Source organism: Electrophorus electricus, chromosome 6, assembly GCF_041902795.1.
Source record: "Electrophorus electricus isolate QZ-2024a chromosome 6, ASM4190279v1, whole genome shotgun sequence".
NCBI lineage: Eukaryota > Metazoa > Chordata > Actinopteri > Gymnotiformes > Gymnotidae > Electrophorus > Electrophorus electricus.
Genome location: NC_137502.1, coordinates 33,076,958 through 33,097,029, shown reverse-complemented (window position 1 = coordinate 33,097,029; position 20,072 = coordinate 33,076,958). Strand labels below are relative to the sequence as shown.

Below are 20,072 nucleotides of genomic sequence, written 5' to 3'. Positions count from 1 at the left end.
CCTGAAACCAGTAGCACTTCTGTTGATGCCTCCCCAGGACCACCTGCATTCTTGCAGTCACTTTCACCTACAAGTTAATTTTCAACCTCGTCCAACAGCAGCCAAAACCCTCATACAGAATGGATGGATACCTTTATGATCCATGGGCTACATTCCCAGACAAATTGACGCAATCATTCGACAGAGGAAAAAAACCTACCTAGACCACGAATGAGAAAGAAAGCGATCTGGATTGTAGTGTGTGAGATGATGTCCAAGACTTTATGCATAAATCAAAGGAACTCTACTGATGGTGGCAAAATAATCTCCATCTGTGTAAGACAGAATAGAGACATGATTGGGCTGGATGAATAAATGGAGATATTGGCTTGGTGCTAACACAAAATAAATATGTGAAGGATCTACTTCATGAAGAGGCTGAACGAATTTAACCTTACCCCTAATATCACCAACTACCAAAAACAAGGACTTCAATATAATTTATTAAAAACTGAGGCAGTAGAATCTTTTTAAACTTGATGTGGTGATAGCCAAGGGCCGCCATTCTCGCAGTCAAACTTGCCCTAGAGCAATGGAGACACTGGTTAGAAGGGGCTGAACACCCCTTCTTGGTATACACAGACCATCGAAACCTAGAGTACCTACGGTCAGTTCGATGACTCAATCCAAGACAAGCTAGGTGGTCTCCCGGTTTAACTTCACTGTGTCTTACAGACCCGGTTCCAAGAATCAAAAGGTAGATGCCTTGTCACAGATCTATGACAAGAGAGAGACCAACCCGAATCGAGAGACCATCCTGCCTAATAGCTGCTTCCTAGCTCCCATACGTTGGCGCTTCCAAGACGACCTGGAGAATGCTCTGAAGGATGACACTAGCCCAGAGGAATGCCCCCCAGAAAAACAATACATTTCAGCTTCCCACAGAGGAACATGACTAGAATGGGCTCATACGACCTTATGTAACGGACATCTGGGTATCACTCGCACCACGTACGTTTTGGTGGCCCTCCCTTCCTCACGATATGCGTGCGTTACATGATGTCTTGTGTAGTTTGTGCCCAGACACGCACCCATCGCACTATCCCTGCTGGAAAGCTACAGTCCCCGCCACATCGCCCCTGGACCCACATTGCAACAGACTTCATCACAGACTTACCTGCCTCTGAGAGAAACATGGTCATAATGCTGGTAGTGGACAAGCTGTCTAACATTTCGCCTCATTCCTTTTCCTCACTTGCCTATTGCCTTGGAAACCGCAGAAGCCATGTTCACTTATGTATTTTGCATATTTGGTCTACCAGAAGAGATCTGATCATGGTTCCAAATTTACATCAAGTCTGGAGGCAGTTTTGTAAACTAGGAATATAACTATGAATCTCTCCTCTGGTCACCATCCTCAGTCGACTGGGTAACTCAAGAGGTCGGAAGGTTCCTCCACCAGTAGTGTACCTCACAAACTGACTGGCACAAATTCCTCACATGGACGGAATACGCCCGCAACTCGCTCACGCACTCCTCCACTTGGCTCACTCCCTTTGAATGCGTCCACGGTCATCTAAGATGCTCCTAGTCTGCCTTTAGTGTTGAGGAATAGTACATTATAAAAGCAAGTGACAGTACATTATGTAAAAAACAAACAAACAAAAAAAAACAGTTAAATGAGTCATATAATGAGGATTTGCCAATTAAATAATGCTGTTTGATATGCTACCTGCATAGAAATATTACTGAAATGATTCTCTTAACAGTGTGATCATGTTAATTTATCATAAAAAAGGCAATTGGATTTATTGGTTCCAAATGCACTTTTTTGTCAATTGCACTAGTTTTAAACTGTACAATTTATAAATTGTTCTGTAAAGTTGTTTACATGGTTACTGTATTGTCAGAATATCTCAGCAATAATCACAGGTTCTAGGTTTTGTTTTGTTTTTTCTTCATAAAAACAACATTTTTTATTTTCTACAGCGTGCGTTTCAGAAGTGGTCAATCAACTATTATTTTTAGCATTTATCATTTACTAAACTATAGTCTTGTTTAGATTGTGTGTATTTTCCTGATGCCTCACGATTAGCGTAGGCATATTCGTTATACATTTGGCTTTCTTTTGGCACATAGGAGAGCTGGTATTCACAATGAGAGTTCAAGGCTGCAATGCCTTACCATGAACTACTTGGTAGCTTATTCTGTTACCATCATACATTGTTAACGGGCACAGTCATTCCACTGAATTGGTGTGTTGGCAAAGGACCCATTATCTTGGCCACTGTAGTGGAAACTATGCCAAAATTAACACATTCCATGTAAGAAAGCTCTCAAAACAAATGGGGTGGTTTATATGCACTGACTTGATCAATGTAAGGGCAGGTTTTTTTGTTTTGTTTCACCCCCCCCCTTTTAGTTGTACTACAACAAACAATCTTCCAGAAATGACTGACTGACTTGGGGCAAACATGATTACACACCACAATCAATGAGGTCTTGCCTGACCATCCAGAGATGATGAAGGATATTCTAGAAGAGACCTTCCATTCCCTTGGGCTGGTGACATATGATTTTCAGTTCAAGCCTGCAAAGTCCTGGCTGCGTGGGAGCTGAGATAGTAGGCTGCATTCAAGAGAAAGTTAAAATATAAAAGCATTCACATTGTATTCTTACACAGAAAATTATTTATTTTATTTGCAGCCTAGGCTCCTGAAACCAGTAGCACTTCTGTTGATGCCTCCCCAGGACCACCTGCATTCTTGCAGTCACTTTCACCTACAAGTTAATTCTCAACCTCGTCCAACAGCTGCCAAAACCCTCATACAGAATGGATGGATACCTTTATGATCCATGGGCTACATTCCCAGACAAATTGATGCGATCATTCGACAGAGGAAAAAAACCTACCTAGACCACGAATGAGAAAGGAAGCGATCTGGATTGTAGTGTGTGAGATGATGTCCAAGACTTTATGCATAAATCAAAGGAACTCTACTGATGGTGGCAAAATATCCTCCATCTGTGCAAGACAGAATAGAGATGTGATTGGGCTGGATGAATAAATGGAGATATTGGCTTGGTGCTAACACAAAATAAATATGTGAAGGATCTACTTCATTTAGAGGCTGAACAAATTTAACCTTACCCCTAATATCACCAACTACCAAAAACAAGGACTTCAATATAATTTTTTAAAAACTGATGCAGTAGAATCTTTTTAAACTTGATCTGGTGATAGCCAAGGGCCGCCATTCTCGCAGTCAAACTTGCCCTAGAGCAATGGAGACACTGGTAAGAAGGGGCTGAACACCGCTTCTTGGTATACACAGACCATCGAAACCTAGAGTGTCTACGGTCAGCTCGATGACTCAATCCAAGACAAGCTAGGTGGTCTCCCGGTTTAACTTCACTGTGTCTTACAGACCCGGTTCCAAGAATCAAAAGGTAGATGCCTTGTCACAGATCTATGACAAGAGAGAGACCAACCCGAATCCAGAGACCATCCTGCCTAATAGCTGCTTCCTAGCTCCCATACGTTGACGCTTCCAAGATGACCTGGAGAATGCTCTGAAGGATCACCCTAGCCCAGAGGAATGCCCCCCAGAAACACAATACATTTCAGCTTCCCACAGAGGAACATGACTAGAATGGGTTCATACGACCTTATGTAACGGACATCTGGGTATCACTCGCACCACGTACGTTTTGGTGGCCCTCCCTTCCTCACGATATGCGTGCTTTACATGATGTCTTGTGTAGTCTGTGCCCAGTCACGCACCCATCGCACTATCCCTGCTGGAAAGCTACAGTCCCCGCCACATCGCCCCTGGACTCACATTGCAACAGACTTCATCACAGACTTACCTGCCTCTGAGAGAAACATGGTCATAATGCTGGTAGTGGACAAGCTGTCTAACATGTCGCCTCATTCCTTTTCCTCACTTGCCTATGGCCTTGGAAACCGCAGAAGCCATGTTCACTTATGTATTTTGCATATTTGGTCTACCAGAAGAGATCTGATCATGGTTCCAAATTTACATCAAGTCTGGAGGCAGTTTCGTAAACTAGGAATATAACTATGAATCTCTCCTCTGGTCATCATCCCCAGTCGACTGGGTAACTCAAGAGGTCGGAAGGTTCCTCCACCAGTAGTGTACCTCACAAACTGACTGGCACAAATTCCTCACATGGGCGGAATACGCCCGCAACTCGCTCACGCACTCCTCCTCTTGGCTCACACCCTTTGAATGCGTCCACGGTCATCTAAGATGCTCCTAGTCTGCCTGTAGTGTTGAGGAATAGTACATTATAAAAGCAAGTGACAGTACATTATTTAAAAAACAAACAAACAAACAAACAAAAAAAAACAGTTAAATGAGTCATATAATGAGGATTTGACAATTAAATAATGCTGTTTGATATGCCAACTGCATAGAAATATTACTGAAATGATTCTCTTAACAGTGTGATCATGTTAATTTATCATAAAAAAAGGCAATTGGATTTATTGGTTCCAAATGCACTTTTTTGTCAATTGCACTAGTTTTAAACTGTACAATTTATAAATTGTTCTGTAAAGTTGTTTACATGGTTACTGTATTGTCAGAATATCTCAGCAAAAATCACAGGTTCTAGGTTGTGTTTTGTTTTTTCTTCGTAAAAACAACATTTTTTATTTTCTACAGCGTGCGTTTCAGAAGTGGTCAATCAACTATTATTTTTAGCATTTATCATTTACTAAACTATAGTCTTGTTTAGATTGTGTGCATTTTCCTGATGCCTCACGATTAGCGTAGGCATATTCGTTATACATTTGGCTTTCTTTTGGCACATAGGAGAGCTGGTATTCACAATGAGAGTTCAAGGCTGCAATGCCTTACCATGAACTACTTGGTAGCTTATTCTGTTACCATCATACATTGTTAACGGGCACAGTCATTCCACTGAATTGGTGTGTTGGCAAAGGACCCATTATCTTGGCCACTGTAGTGGAAACTATGCCAAAATTCACACATTCCATGTAAGAAAGCTCTCAAAACAAATGGGGTGGTTTATATGCACTGACTTGATCAATGTAAGGGCAGGTTTTTTTGTTTTGTTTCCCTCCCCCCTTTTAGTTGTACTACAACAAACAATCTTCCAGAAATGACTGACTGACTTGGGGCAAACATGATTACACACCACAATCAATGAGGTCTTGCCTGACCTTCCAGAGATGATGAAGGATATTCTAGAAGAGACCTTCCATTCCCTTGGGCTGGCGACATATGATTTTCAGTTCAAGCCTGCAAAGTCCTGGCTGCGTGGGAGCTGAGATAGTAGGCTGCGTTCAAGAGAAAGCTAAAATATAAAAGCATTCACATTGTATTCTTACACAGAAAATTATTTATTTTATTTGCAGCCTAGGCTCCTGAAACCAGTAGCACTTCTGTTGATGCCTCCCCAGGACCACCTGCATTCTTGCAGTCACTTTCACCTACAAGTTCATTCTCAACCTCGTCCAACAGCTGCCAAAACCCTCATACAGAATGGATGGATACCTTTATGATCTATGGGCTACATTCCCAGACAAATTGACGCGATCATTTGACAGAGGAAAAAAACCTACCTAGACCACGAATGAGAAAGAAAGCGATCTGGATTGTAGTGTGTGAGATGATGTCCAAGACTTTATGCATAAATCAAAGGAACTCTACTGATGGTGGCAAAATAATCTCCATCTGTGCAAGACAGAATAGAGACGTGATTGGGCTGGATGAATAAATGGAGATATTAGCTTGGTGCTAACACAAAATAAATATGTGAAGGATCTACTTCATGAAGAGGCTGAACAAATTTAACCTTACCCCTAATATCACCAACTACCAAAAACAAGGACTTCAATATAATTTATAAAAACTGATGCAGTAGAATCTTTTTAAACTTGATCTGGTGATAGCCAAGGGCCGCCATTCTCGCAGTCAAACTTGCCCTAGAGCAATGGAGACACTGGTCAGAAGGGGCTGAACACCCCTTCTTGGTATACACAGACCATCGAAACCTAGAGTACCTACGGTCAGCTCGATGACTCAATCCAAGACAAGCTAGGTGGTCTCCCGGTTTAACTTCACTGTGTCTTACAGACCCGGTTCCAAGAATCAAAAGGTAGATGCCTTGTCACAGATCTATGACAAGAGAGAGACCAACCCGAATCCAGAGACCATCCTGCCTAATAGCTGCTTCCTAGCTCCCATACGTTGGCGCTTCCAAGACGACCTGGAGAATGCTCTGAAGGATGACCCTAGCCCAGAGGAATGCCCCCCAGAAAAACAATACATTTCAGCTTCCCACAGAGGAACATTACTAGAATGGGCTCATACGACCTTATGTAACGGACATCTGGGTATCACTCGCACCACATAAGTTTTGGTGGCCCTCCCTTCCTCACGATATGCGTGCTTTACATGATGTCTTGTGTAGTCTGTGCCCAGTCACGCACCCATCGCACTATCCCTGCTGGAAAGCTACAGTCCCCGCCACATCGCCCCTGGACCCACATTGCAACAGACTTCATCACAGACTTACCTGCCTCTGAGAGAAACATGGTCATAATGCTGGTAGTGGACAAGCTGTCTAACATGTCGCCTCATTCCTTTTCCTCACTTGCCTATGGCCTTGGAAACCGCAGAAGCCATGTTCACTTATGTATTTTGCATATTTGGTCTACCAGAAGAGATCTGATCATGGTTCCAAATTTACATCAAGTCAGGAGGCAGTTTTGTAAACTAGGAATATAACTATGAATCTCTCCTCTGGTCATCATCCCCAGTCGACTGGGTAACTCAAGAGGTCGGAAGGTTCCTCCACCAGTAGTGTACCTCACAAACTGACTGGCACAAATTCCTCACATGGGCGGAATACGCCCGCAACTCGCTCACGCACTCCTCCTCTTGGCTCACTCCCTTTGAATGCGTCCACGGTCATCTAAGATGCTCCTAGTCTGCCTGTAGTGTTGAGGAATAATACATTATAAAAGCAAGTGACAGTACATTATTTAAAAAACAAACAAACAAACAAACAAAAAAAACAGTTAAATGAGTCATATAATGAGGATTTGACAATTAAATAATGCTGTTTGATATGCCAACTGCATAGAAATATTACTGAAATGATTCTCTTAACAGTGTGATCATGTTAATTTATCATAAAAAAAGGCAATTGGATTTATTGGTTCCAAATGCACTTTTTTGTCAATTGCACTAGTTTTAAACTGTACAATTTATAAATTGTTCTGTAAAGTTGTTTACATGGTTACTGTATTGTCAGAATATCTCAGCAAAAATCACAGGTTCTAGGTTGTGTTTTGTTTTTTCTTCGTAAAAACAACATTTTTTATTTTCTACAGCGTGCGTTTCAGAAGTGGTCAATCAACTATTATTTTTAGCATTTATCATCTACTAAACTATAGTCTTGTTTAGATTGTGTGCATTTTCCTGATGCCTCACGATTAGCGTAGGCATATTCGTTATACATTTGGCTTTCTTTTGGCACATAGGAGAGCTGGTATTCACAATGAGAGTTCAAGGCTGCAATGCCTTACCATGAACTACTTGGTAGCTTATTCTGTTACCATCATACATTGTTAACGGGCACAGTCATTCCACTGAATTGGTGTGTTGGCAAAGGACCCATTATCTTGGCCACTGTAGTGGAAACTATGCCAAAATTAACACATTCCATGTAAGAAAGCTCTCAAAACAAATGGGGTGGTTTATATGCACTGACTTGATCAATGTAAGGGCAGGTTTTTTTGTTTTGTTTCCCTCCCCCCTTTTAGTTGTACTACAACAAACAATCTTCCAGAAATGACTGACTGACTTGGGGCAAACATGATTACACACCACAATCAATGAGGTCTTGCCTGACCTTCCAGAGATGATGAAGGATATTCTAGAAGAGACCTTCCATTCCCTTGGGCTGGCGACATATGATTTTCAGTTCAAGCCTGCAAAGTCCTGGCTGCGTGGGAGCTGAGATAGTAGGCTGCGTTCAAGAGAAAGCTAAAATATAAAAGCATTCACATTGTATTCTTACACAGAAAATTATTTATTTTATTTGCAGCCTAGGCTCCTGAAACCAGTAGCACTTCTGTTGATGCCTCCCCAGGACCACCTGCATTCTTGCAGTCACTTTCACCTACAAGTTCATTCTCAACCTCGTCCAACAGCTGCCAAAACCCTCATACAGAATGGATGGATACCTTTATGATCTATGGGCTACATTCCCAGACAAATTGACGCGATCATTTGACAGAGGAAAAAAACCTACCTAGACCACGAATGAGAAAGAAAGCGATCTGGATTGTAGTGTGTGAGATGATGTCCAAGACTTTATGCATAAATCAAAGGAACTCTACTGATGGTGGCAAAATAATCTCCATCTGTGCAAGACAGAATAGAGACGTGATTGGGCTGGATGAATAAATGGAGATATTAGCTTGGTGCTAACACAAAATAAATATGTGAAGGATCTACTTCATGAAGAGGCTGAACAAATTTAACCTTACCCCTAATATCACCAACTACCAAAAACAAGGACTTCAATATAATTTATAAAAACTGATGCAGTAGAATCTTTTTAAACTTGATCTGGTGATAGCCAAGGGCCGCCATTCTCGCAGTCAAACTTGCCCTAGAGCAATGGAGACACTGGTCAGAAGGGGCTGAACACCCCTTCTTGGTATACACAGACCATCGAAACCTAGAGTACCTACGGTCAGCTCGATGACTCAATCCAAGACAAGCTAGGTGGTCTCCCGGTTTAACTTCACTGTGTCTTACAGACCCGGTTCCAAGAATCAAAAGGTAGATGCCTTGTCACAGATCTATGACAAGAGAGAGACCAACCCGAATCCAGAGACCATCCTGCCTAATAGCTGCTTCCTAGCTCCCATACGTTGACGCTTCCAAGATGACCTGGAGAATGCTCTGAAGGATCACCCTAGCCCAGAGGAATGCCCCCCAGAAACACAATACATTTCAGCTTCCCACAGAGGAACATGACTAGAATGGGTTCATACGACCTTATGTAACGGACATCTGGGTATCAATCGCACCACGTAACTTTTGGTGGCCCTCCCTTCCTCACGATATGCGTGCTTTACATGATGTCTTGTGTAGTCTGTGCCCAGTCACGCACCCATCGCACTATCCCTGCTGGAAAGCTACAGTCCCCGCCACATCGCCCCTGGACTCACATTGCAACAGACTTCATCACAGACTTACCTGCCTCTGAGAGAAACATGGTCATAATGCTGGTAGTGGACAAGCTGTCTAACATGTCGCCTCATTCCTTTTCCTCACTTGCCTATGGCCTTGGAAACCGCAGAAGCCATGTTCACTTATGTATTTTGCATATTTGGTCTACCAGAAGAGATCTGATCATGGTTCCAAATTTACATCAAGTCTGGAGGCAGTTTCGTAAACTAGGAATATAACTATGAATCTCTCCTCTGGTCATCATCCCCAGTCGACTGGGTAACTCAAGAGGTCGGAAGGTTCCTCCACCAGTAGTGTACCTCACAAACTGACTGGCACAAATTCCTCACATGGGCGGAATACGCCCGCAACTCGCTCACGCACTCCTCCTCTTGGCTCACACCCTTTGAATGCGTCCACGGTCATCTAAGATGCTCCTAGTCTGCCTGTAGTGTTGAGGAATAGTACATTATAAAAGCAAGTGACAGTACATTATTTAAAAAACAAACAAACAAACAAACAAAAAAAAACAGTTAAATGAGTCATATAATGAGGATTTGACAATTAAATAATGCTGTTTGATATGCCAACTGCATAGAAATATTACTGAAATGATTCTCTTAACAGTGTGATCATGTTAATTTATCATAAAAAAAGGCAATTGGATTTATTGGTTCCAAATGCACTTTTTTGTCAATTGCACTAGTTTTAAACTGTACAATTTATAAATTGTTCTGTAAAGTTGTTTACATGGTTACTGTATTGTCAGAATATCTCAGCAAAAATCACAGGTTCTAGGTTGTGTTTTGTTTTTTCTTCGTAAAAACAACATTTTTTATTTTCTACAGCGTGCGTTTCAGAAGTGGTCAATCAACTATTATTTTTAGCATTTATCATTTACTAAACTATAGTCTTGTTTAGATTGTGTGCATTTTCCTGATGCCTCACGATTAGCGTAGGCATATTCGTTATACATTTGGCTTTCTTTTGGCACATAGGAGAGCTGGTATTCACAATGAGAGTTCAAGGCTGCAATGCCTTACCATGAACTACTTGGTAGCTTATTCTGTTACCATCATACATTGTTAACGGGCACAGTCATTCCACTGAATTGGTGTGTTGGCAAAGGACCCATTATCTTGGCCACTGTAGTGGAAACTATGCCAAAATTCACACATTCCATGTAAGAAAGCTCTCAAAACAAATGGGGTGGTTTATATGCACTGACTTGATCAATGTAAGGGCAGGTTTTTTTGTTTTGTTTCCCTCCCCCCTTTTAGTTGTACTACAACAAACAATCTTCCAGAAATGACTGACTGACTTGGGGCAAACATGATTACACACCACAATCAATGAGGTCTTGCCTGACCTTCCAGAGATGATGAAGGATATTCTAGAAGAGACCTTCCATTCCCTTGGGCTGGCGACATATGATTTTCAGTTCAAGCCTGCAAAGTCCTGGCTGCGTGGGAGCTGAGATAGTAGGCTGCGTTCAAGAGAAAGCTAAAATATAAAAGCATTCACATTGTATTCTTACACAGAAAATTATTTATTTTATTTGCAGCCTAGGCTCCTGAAACCAGTAGCACTTCTGTTGATGCCTCCCCAGGACCACCTGCATTCTTGCAGTCACTTTCACCTACAAGTTCATTCTCAACCTCGTCCAACAGCTGCCAAAACCCTCATACAGAATGGATGGATACCTTTATGATCTATGGGCTACATTCCCAGACAAATTGACGCGATCATTTGACAGAGGAAAAAAACCTACCTAGACCATGAATGAGAAAGAAAGCGATCTGGATTGTAGTGTGTGAGATGATGTCCAAGACTTTATGCATAAATCAAAGGAACTCTACTGATGGTGGCAAAATAATCTCCATCTGTGCAAGACAGAATAGAGACGTGATTGGGCTGGATGAATAAATGGAGATATTAGCTTGGTGCTAACACAAAATAAATATGTGAAGGATCTACTTCATGAAGAGGCTGAACAAATTTAACCTTACCCCTAATATCACCAACTACCAAAAACAAGGACTTCAATATAATTTATAAAAACTGATGCAGTAGAATCTTTTTAAACTTGATCTGGTGATAGCCAAGGGCCGCCATTCTCGCAGTCAAACTTGCCCTAGAGCAATGGAGACACTGGTCAGAAGGGGCTGAACACCCCTTCTTGGTATACACAGACCATCGAAACCTAGAGTACCTACGGTCAGCTCGATGACTCAATCCAAGACAAGCTAGGTGGTCTCCCGGTTTAACTTCACTGTGTCTTACAGACCCGGTTCCAAGAATCAAAAGGTAGATGCCTTGTCACAGATCTATGACAAGAGAGAGACCAACCCGAATCCAGAGACCATCCTGCCTAATAGCTGCTTCCTAGCTCCCATACGTTGGCGCTTCCAAGACGACCTGGAGAATGCTCTGAAGGATGACCCTAGCCCAGAGGAATGCCCCCCAGAAAAACAATACATTTCAGCTTCCCACAGAGGAACATTACTAGAATGGGCTCATACGACCTTATGTAACGGACATCTGGGTATCACTCGCACCACATAAGTTTTGGTGGCCCTCCCTTCCTCACGATATGCGTGCTTTACATGATGTCTTGTGTAGTCTGTGCCCAGTCACGCACCCATCGCACTATCCCTGCTGGAAAGCTACAGTCCCCGCCACATCGCCCCTGGACCCACATTGCAACAGACTTCATCACAGACTTACCTGCCTCTGAGAGAAACATGGTCATAATGCTGGTAGTGGACAAGCTGTCTAACATGTCGCCTCATTCCTTTTCCTCACTTGCCTATGGCCTTGGAAACCGCAGAAGCCATGTTCACTTATGTATTTTGCATATTTGGTCTACCAGAAGAGATCTGATCATGGTTCCAAATTTACATCAAGTCAGGAGGCAGTTTTGTAAACTAGGAATATAACTATGAATCGCTCCTCTGGTCATCATCCCCAGTCGACTGGGTAACACAAGAGGTCGGAAGGTTCCTCCACCAGTAGTGTACCTCACAAACTGACTGGCACAAATTCCTCACATGGGCGGAATACGCCCGCAACTCGCTCACGCACTCCTCCACTTGGCTCACTCCCTTTGAATGCGTCCACGGTCATCTAAGATGCTCCTAGTCTGCCTGTAGTGTTGAGGAATAGTACATTATAAAAGCAAGTGACAGTACATTATTTAAAAAACAAACAAACAAACAAACAAAAAAACAGTTAAATGAGTCATATAATGAGGATTTGACAATTAAATAATGCTGTTTGATATCCCAACTGCATAGAAATATTACTGAAATGATTCTCTTAACAGTGTGATCATGTTAATTTATCATAAAAAAGGCAATTGGATTTATTGGTTCCAAATGCACTTTTTTGTCAATTGCACTAGTTTTAAACTGTACAATTTATAAATTGTTCTGTAAAGTTGTTTACATGGTTACTGTATTGTCAGAATATCTCAGCAAAAATCACAGGTTCTAGGTTGTGTTTTGTTTTTTCTTCGTAAAAACAACATTTTTTATTTTCTACAGCGTGCGTTTCAGAAGTGGTCAATCAACTATTATTTTTAGCATTTATCATTTACTAAACTATAGTCTTGTTTAGATTGTGTGCATTTTCCTGATGCCTCACGATTAGCGTAGGCATATTCGTTATACATTTGGCTTTCTTTTGGCACAGAGGAGAGCTGGTATTCACAATGAGAGTTCAAGGCTGCAATGCCTTACCATGAACTACTTGGTAGCTTATTCTGTTACCATCATACATTGTTAACGGGCACAGTCATTCCACTGAATTGGTGTGTTGGCAAAGGACCCATTATCTTGGCCACTGTAGTGGAAACTATGCCAAAATTCACACATTCCATGTAAGAAAGCTCTCAAAACAAATGGGGTGGTTTATATGCACTCACTTGATCAATGTAAGGGCAGGTTTTTTTGTTTTGTTTCACCCCCCCCCCCCCCTTTTAGTTGTACTACAACAAACAATCTTCCAGAAATGACTGACTGACTTGGGGCAAACATGATTACACACCACAATCAATGAGGTCTTGCCTGACCTTCCAGAGATGATGAAGGATATTCTAGAAGAGACCTTCCATTCCCTTGGGCTGGCGACATATGATTTTCAGTTCAAGCCTGCAAAGTCCTGGCTGTGTGGGAGCTGAGATAGTAGGCTGCATTCAAGAGAAAGCTAAAATATAAAAGCATTCACATTGTATTCTTACACAGAAAATTATTTATTTTATTTGCAGCCTAGGCTCCTGAAACCAGTAGCACTTGTGTTGATGCCTCCCCAGGACCACCTGCATTCTTGCAGTCACTTTCACCTACAAGTTAATTCTCAACCTCGTCCAACAGCTGCCAAAACCCGCATACAGAATGGATGGATACCTTTATGAACCATGGGCTACATTCCCAGACAAATTGATGCGATAATTCGACAGAGGAAAAAAACCTACCTAGACCACGAATGAGAAAGGAAGCGATCTGGATTGTAGTGTGTGAGATGATGTGCAAGACTTTATGCATAAATCAAAGGAACTCTACTGATGGTGGCAAAATATCCTCCATCTGTGCAAGACAGAATAGAGACGTGATTGGGCTGGATGAATAAATGGAGATATTGGCTTGGTGCTAACACAAAATAAATATGTGAAGGATCTACTTCATGAAGAGGCTGAACAAATTTAACCTTACCCCTAATATCACCAACTACCAAAAACAAGGACTTCAATATAATTTATTAAAAACTGATGCAGTAGAATCTTTTTAAACTTGATCTGGTGATATCCAAGGGCCGCCATTCTCGCAGTCAAACTTGCCCTAGAGCAATGGAGACACTGGTTAGAAGGTGCTGAACACCCCTTCTTGGTATACACAGACCATCAATAACCTAGAGTACCTACGGTCAGCTCGATGACTCAATCCAAGACAAGCTAGGTGGTCTCCCGGTTTAACTTCACTGTGTCTTACAGACCCGGTTCCAAGAATCAAAAGGTAGATGCCTTGTCACAGATCTATGACAAGAGAGAGACCAACCCGAATCCAGAGACCATCCTGCCTAATAGCTGCTTCCTAGCTCCCATACGTTGGTGCTTCCAAGACGACCTGGAGAATGCTCTGAAGGATGTCCCTAGCCCAGAGGAATGCCCCCCAGAAAAACAATACATTTCAGCTTCCCACAGAGGAACATTACTAGAATGGGCTCATACGACCTTATGTAACGGACATCTGGGTATCACTCGCACCACGTAAGTTTTGGTGGCCTTCCCTTCCTCACGATATGCATGCTTTACATGATGTCTTGTGTAGTCTGTGCCCAGTCACGCACCCATCGCAATATCCCTGCTGGAAAGCTACAGTCCCCGCCACATCGCCCCTGGACCCACATTGCAACAGACTTCATCACAGACTTACCTGCCTCTGAGAGAAACATGGTCATAATGCTGGTAGTGGACAAGCTGTCTAACATGTCGCCTCATTCCTTTTCCTCACTTGCCTATGGCCTTGGAAACCGCAGAAGCCATGTTCACTTATGTATTTTGCATATTTGGTCTACCAGAAGAGATCTGATCATGGTTCCAAATTTACATCAAGTCTGGAGGCAGTTTTGTAAACTAGGAATATAACTATGAATCTCTCCTCTGGTCACCATCCTCAGTCGACTGGGTAACTCAAGAGGTCGGAAGGTTCCTCCACCAGTAGTGTACCTCACAAACTGACTGGCACAAATTCCTCACATGGACGGAATACGCCCGCAACTCGCTCACGCACTCCTCCACTTGGCTCACTCCCTTTGAATGCGTCCACGGTCATCTAAGATGCTCCTAGTCTGCCTTTAGTGTTGAGGAATAGTACATTATAAAAGCAAGTGACAGTACATTGTGTAAAAAACAAACAAACAAAAAAAAACAGTTAAATGAGTCATATAATGAGGATTTGCCAATTAAATAATGCTGTTTGATATGCTACCTGCATAGAAATATTACTGAAATGATTCTTTTAACAGTGTGATCATGTTAATTTATCATAAAAAAGGCAATTGGATTTATTGATTCCAAATGCACTTTTTTGTCAATTGCACTAGTTTTAAACTGTACAATTTATAAATTGTTCTGTAAAGTTGTTTACATGGTTACTGTATTGTCAGAATATCTCAGCAATAATCACAGGTTCTAGGTTTTGTTTTGTTTTTTCTTCATAAAAACAACATTTTTTATTTTCTACAGCGTGCGTTTCAGAAGTGGTCAATCAACTATTATTTTTAGCATTTATCATTTACTAAACTATAGTCTTGTTTGGATTGTGTGCATTTTCCTGATGCCTCACGATTAGCGTAGGTATATTCGTTATACATTGTTGTATATTGCGCAAATAAAATCTTCATTTAACAGGGAAATGTTTCATAGCCTAGAATCACAAAAGCTCTCATTCCAGCCCTAATATGGCGCTCAGTAATAACATTAATGCAGCCGCAGTTTTGAATTGTCGGTTGAACTGTTGCTTCGTTTATCTTAAAGCAACATTTTTTTTTCACTGACGGCATGTTAGTAAAGTGTTCAGCAACACTTTAACTGATAACACATGTTAAACAACTATGTTGAACAAAACTGCCATGAAATCGTTACATCAGCGCCTCGCTTCATAAACAAGTGGTCATTTCAAAGTGACAACCGTGTGCTAAGGCATCGCGTTTTATCGCTCCTTCAATCTGGCGTTCATTTCCCAGAGGGGAGGAGCACTACGACATAAGGAAAGCAATCGAGGACGAACAATTCATAAAGGTATTATATCTACACATTGTCCCCCGTTAGAATTCGTCACATCGAACAAGCTCGTAACAGCAGATTCGCTGTTTGGCGCACACAATAACTGAACACTATTGTTAAATTAACATTATTGTTAATGAAGGCCAGGTGAGATGGGCACCTCGTCTCGGATTGTGTTCAGCTATTTAAAGCCCGGTTCGATTCAAGGAAATAGCTAGTCTTCCTTATTATCAGTCTCTCTAAACTTTTGTTTGGCTCTAATGGATGCATCAAGAGTCTCTGTGTTTGTGCTCCTGATTGCTGTCCTTAGTCTTGGTAAGTGTATTTTGGTGTTTCCTTTTTTCTTATGTGTTTCAGTGGATGACTTCTCCTGATAATCAACTTGACCACCCATCTCATGTTGTAGTATTAAGTTCTCCAGCAGAGCGACAGCAGCGAGGTGAAACTGGCTTGTTGCTATCACGAGTGATCAGAGACCACGAAGGTTTGAGTGCTCTTGACATTACGGTGTCTTTTTGGGATTTAACTACCAGGGCTCGGATGACCACTGTAGTTGTATCTGCAACTTATTTTGGCTAGGGTTAATGTCTACATCTTACAGCTACCTGTGTCGTGTCTGTTTAGATGCTCATGGTGACCTACTTCAGCTCCAGGATGAGGAAGGTGGCAGTTCAGCTTTTGAACGTTCTGTAGTGGTGAAGGGAGGAACTAAGGGTGTTTGAAGGTAAAGTGTAAGCACTGGAGTGCTCCAGTCTGTTTTGTAGAACCTGTGTAGTAGCAAACCACTCACTCATGTGGGTGTAATCCTCCAGGATTTGAAATGGTTCATCAAGGAATGTTCTGCTTTCAGGTGGTGTGAGTCTAAGGGATGGCGTTCTCTGCAGCTATTGCCCTGTGCTGTGAACTTGCAGCAGGCCACCAGTACATGCCATCTGAATTGTCATGTGGGTCTGCATGGTCACAGGCTCTGGCAATTGAGTCTACCCTGCAAATGGTTTCTGAATAAATGTTCTCAAACTACTGGTCAACTTGCTTTCTTTTCCCAAAGACAAGTTTGCCTGGAGTGGTCTGGATCTTTTAAAAGCAGTATTTAAATTCCTGATTACATGAAGCCTACATTCCTGCCAATCTTGACTTAAATGGACCAAAAGACAGGTGAATTTACTGTTAATTCAGCTTGAATGAGTGGGGTAGATGTGTAATATGTCTGTATTTTGGAATGGAAGTACAGAAAGCTGGCTTTCTTTTGGCACAGAGGAGAGCTGGTATTCACAATGAGAGTTCAAGGCTGCAATGCCTTACCATGAACTACTTGGTAGCTTATTCTGTTACCATCGTACATTGTTAATGGGCACAGTCATTCCACTGAATTGGTGTGTTGGCAAAGGACCCATTATCTTGGCCACTGTAGTGGAAACTATGCCAAAATTCACACATTCCATGTAAGAAAGCTCTCAAAACAAATGGGGTGGTTTATATGCACTGACTTGATCAATGTAAAGGCAGGTTTTTTTGTTTTGTTTCCCCCCCCTCCCTTTTTAGTTGTACTACAACAAACAATCTTCCAGAAATGACTGACTGACTTGGGGCAAACATGATTACACACCACAATCAATGAGGTCTTGCCTGACCTTCCAGAGATGATGAAGGATATTCTAGAAGAGACCTTCCATTCCCTTGGGCTGGCGACATATGATTTTCAGTTCAAGCCTGCAAAGTCCTGGCTGCGTGGGAGCTGAGATAGTAGGCTGCGTTCAAGAGAAAGCTAAAATATAAAAGCATTCACATTGTATTCTTACACAGAAAATTATTTATTTTATTTGCAGCCTAGGCTCCTGAAACCAGTAGCACTTCTGTTGATGCCTCCCCAGGACCACCTGCATTCTTGCAGTCACTTTCACCTACAAGTTAATTCTCAACCTCGTCCAACAGCTGCCAAAACCCTCATACAGAATGGATGGATACCTTTATGATCCATGGGCTACATTCCCAGACAAATTGATGCGATCATTCGACAGAGGAAAAAAACCTACCTAGACCACGAATGAGAAAGGAAGCGATCTGGATTGTAGTGTGTGAGATGATGTCCAAGACTTTATGCATAAATCAAAGGAACTCTACTGATGGTGGCAAAATATCCTCCATCTGTGCAAGACAGAATAGAGATGTGATTGGGCTGGATGAATAAATGGAGATATTGGCTTGGTGCTAACACAAAATAAATATGTGAAGGATCTACTTCATTTAGAGGCTGAACAAATTTAACCTTACCCCTAATATCACCAACTACCAAAAACAAGGACTTCAATATAATTTATTAAAAACTGATGCAGTAGAATCTTTTTAAACTTGATCTGGTGATAGCCAAGGGCCGCCATTCTCGCAGTCAAACTTGCCCTAGAGCAATGGAGACACTGTATAGAAGGGGCTGAACACCCCTTCTTGGTATACACAGACCATCGAAACCTAGAGTACCTACGGTCAGCTCGATGACTCAATCCAAGACAAGCTAGGTGGTCTCCCGGTTTAACTTCACTGTGTCTTACAGACCCGGTTCCAAGAATCAAAAGGTAGATGCCTTGTCACAGATCTATGACAAGAGAGAGACCAACCCGAATCCAGAGACCATCCTGCCTAATAGCTGCTTCCTAGCTCCCATACGTTGGCGAATCCAAGACGACCTGGAGAATGCTCTGAAGGATGACCCTAGCCCAGAGGAATGCCCCCCAGAAAAACAATACATTTCAGATTCCCACAGAGGAACATTACTAGAATTGGCTCATACGACCTTATGTAACGGACATCTGGGTATCACTCGCACCACGTAAGTTTTGGTGGCCCTCCCTTCCTCACGATATGCGTGCTTTACATGATGTCTTGTGTAGTCTGTGCCCAGTCACGCACCCATCGCACTATCCCTGCTGGAAAGCTACAGTCCCCGCCACATCGCCCCTGGACCCACATTGCAACAGACTTCATCACAGACTTACCTGCCTCTGAGAGAAACATGGTCATAATGCTGGTAGTGGACAAGCTGTCTAACATGTCGCCTCATTCCTTTTCCTCACTTGCCTATGGCCTTGGAAACCGCAGAAGCCATGTTCACTTATGTATTTTGCATATTTGGTCTACCAGAAGAGATCTGATCATGGTTCCAAATTTACATCAAGTCAGGAGGCAGTTTTGTAAACTAGGAATATAACTATGAATCGCTCCTCTGGTCATCATCCCCAGTCGACTGGGTAACTCAAGAGGTCGGAAGGTTCCTCCACCAGTAGTGTACCTCACAAACTGACTGGCACAAATTCCTCACATGGGCGGAATACCCCCGCAACTCGCTCACGCACTCCTCCACTTGGCTCACTCCCTTTGAATGCGTCCACGGTCATCTAAGATGCTCCTAGTCTGCCTGTAGTGTTGAGGAATAGTACATTATAAAAGCAAGTGACAGTACATTATTTAAAAAACAAACAAACAAACAAACAAAAAAAACAGTTAAATGAGTCATATAATGAGGATTTGACAATTAAATAATGCTGTTTGATATGCCAACTGCATAGAAATATTACTGAAATGATTCTCTTAACAGTGTGATCATGTTAATTTATCATAAAAAAGGCAATTGGATTTATTGGTTCCAAATGCACTTTTTTGTCAATTGCACTAGTTTTAAACTGTACAATTTATAAATTGTTCTGTAAAGTTGTTTACATGGTTACTGTATTGTCAGAATATCTCAGCAAAAATCACAGGTTCTAGGTTGTGTTTTGTTTTTTCTTCGTAAAAACAACATTTTTTATTTTCTACAGCGTGCGTTTCAGAAGTGGTCAATCAACTATTATTTTTAGCATTTATCATTTACTAAACTATAGTCTTGTTTAGATTGTGTGCATTTTCCTGATGCCTCACGATTAGCGTAGGCATATTCGTTATACATTTGGCTTTCTTTTGGCACAGAGGAGAGCTGGTATTCACAATGAGAGTTCAAGGCTGCAATGCCTTACCATGAACTACTTGGTAGCTTATTCTGTTACCATCATACATTGTTAACGGGCACAGTCATTCCA

General features: G+C 41.9%; 1 long non-coding RNA gene across 1 annotated transcript; it reads left to right on the top strand.

Annotated features, from left to right (window-relative positions):
• Positions 1 to 16,223: 16,223 nt before the first annotated feature.
• On the top strand, positions 16,224 to 17,003 carry LOC145658449 (uncharacterized). The gene is made up of 4 exons (XR_014124018.1): positions 16,224 to 16,320; positions 16,412 to 16,489; positions 16,630 to 16,729; positions 16,856 to 17,003. It is a non-coding gene; the product is annotated as an uncharacterized LOC145658449 (long non-coding RNA).
• The last annotated feature ends 3,069 nt before the right edge of the window (positions 17,004 to 20,072 follow it).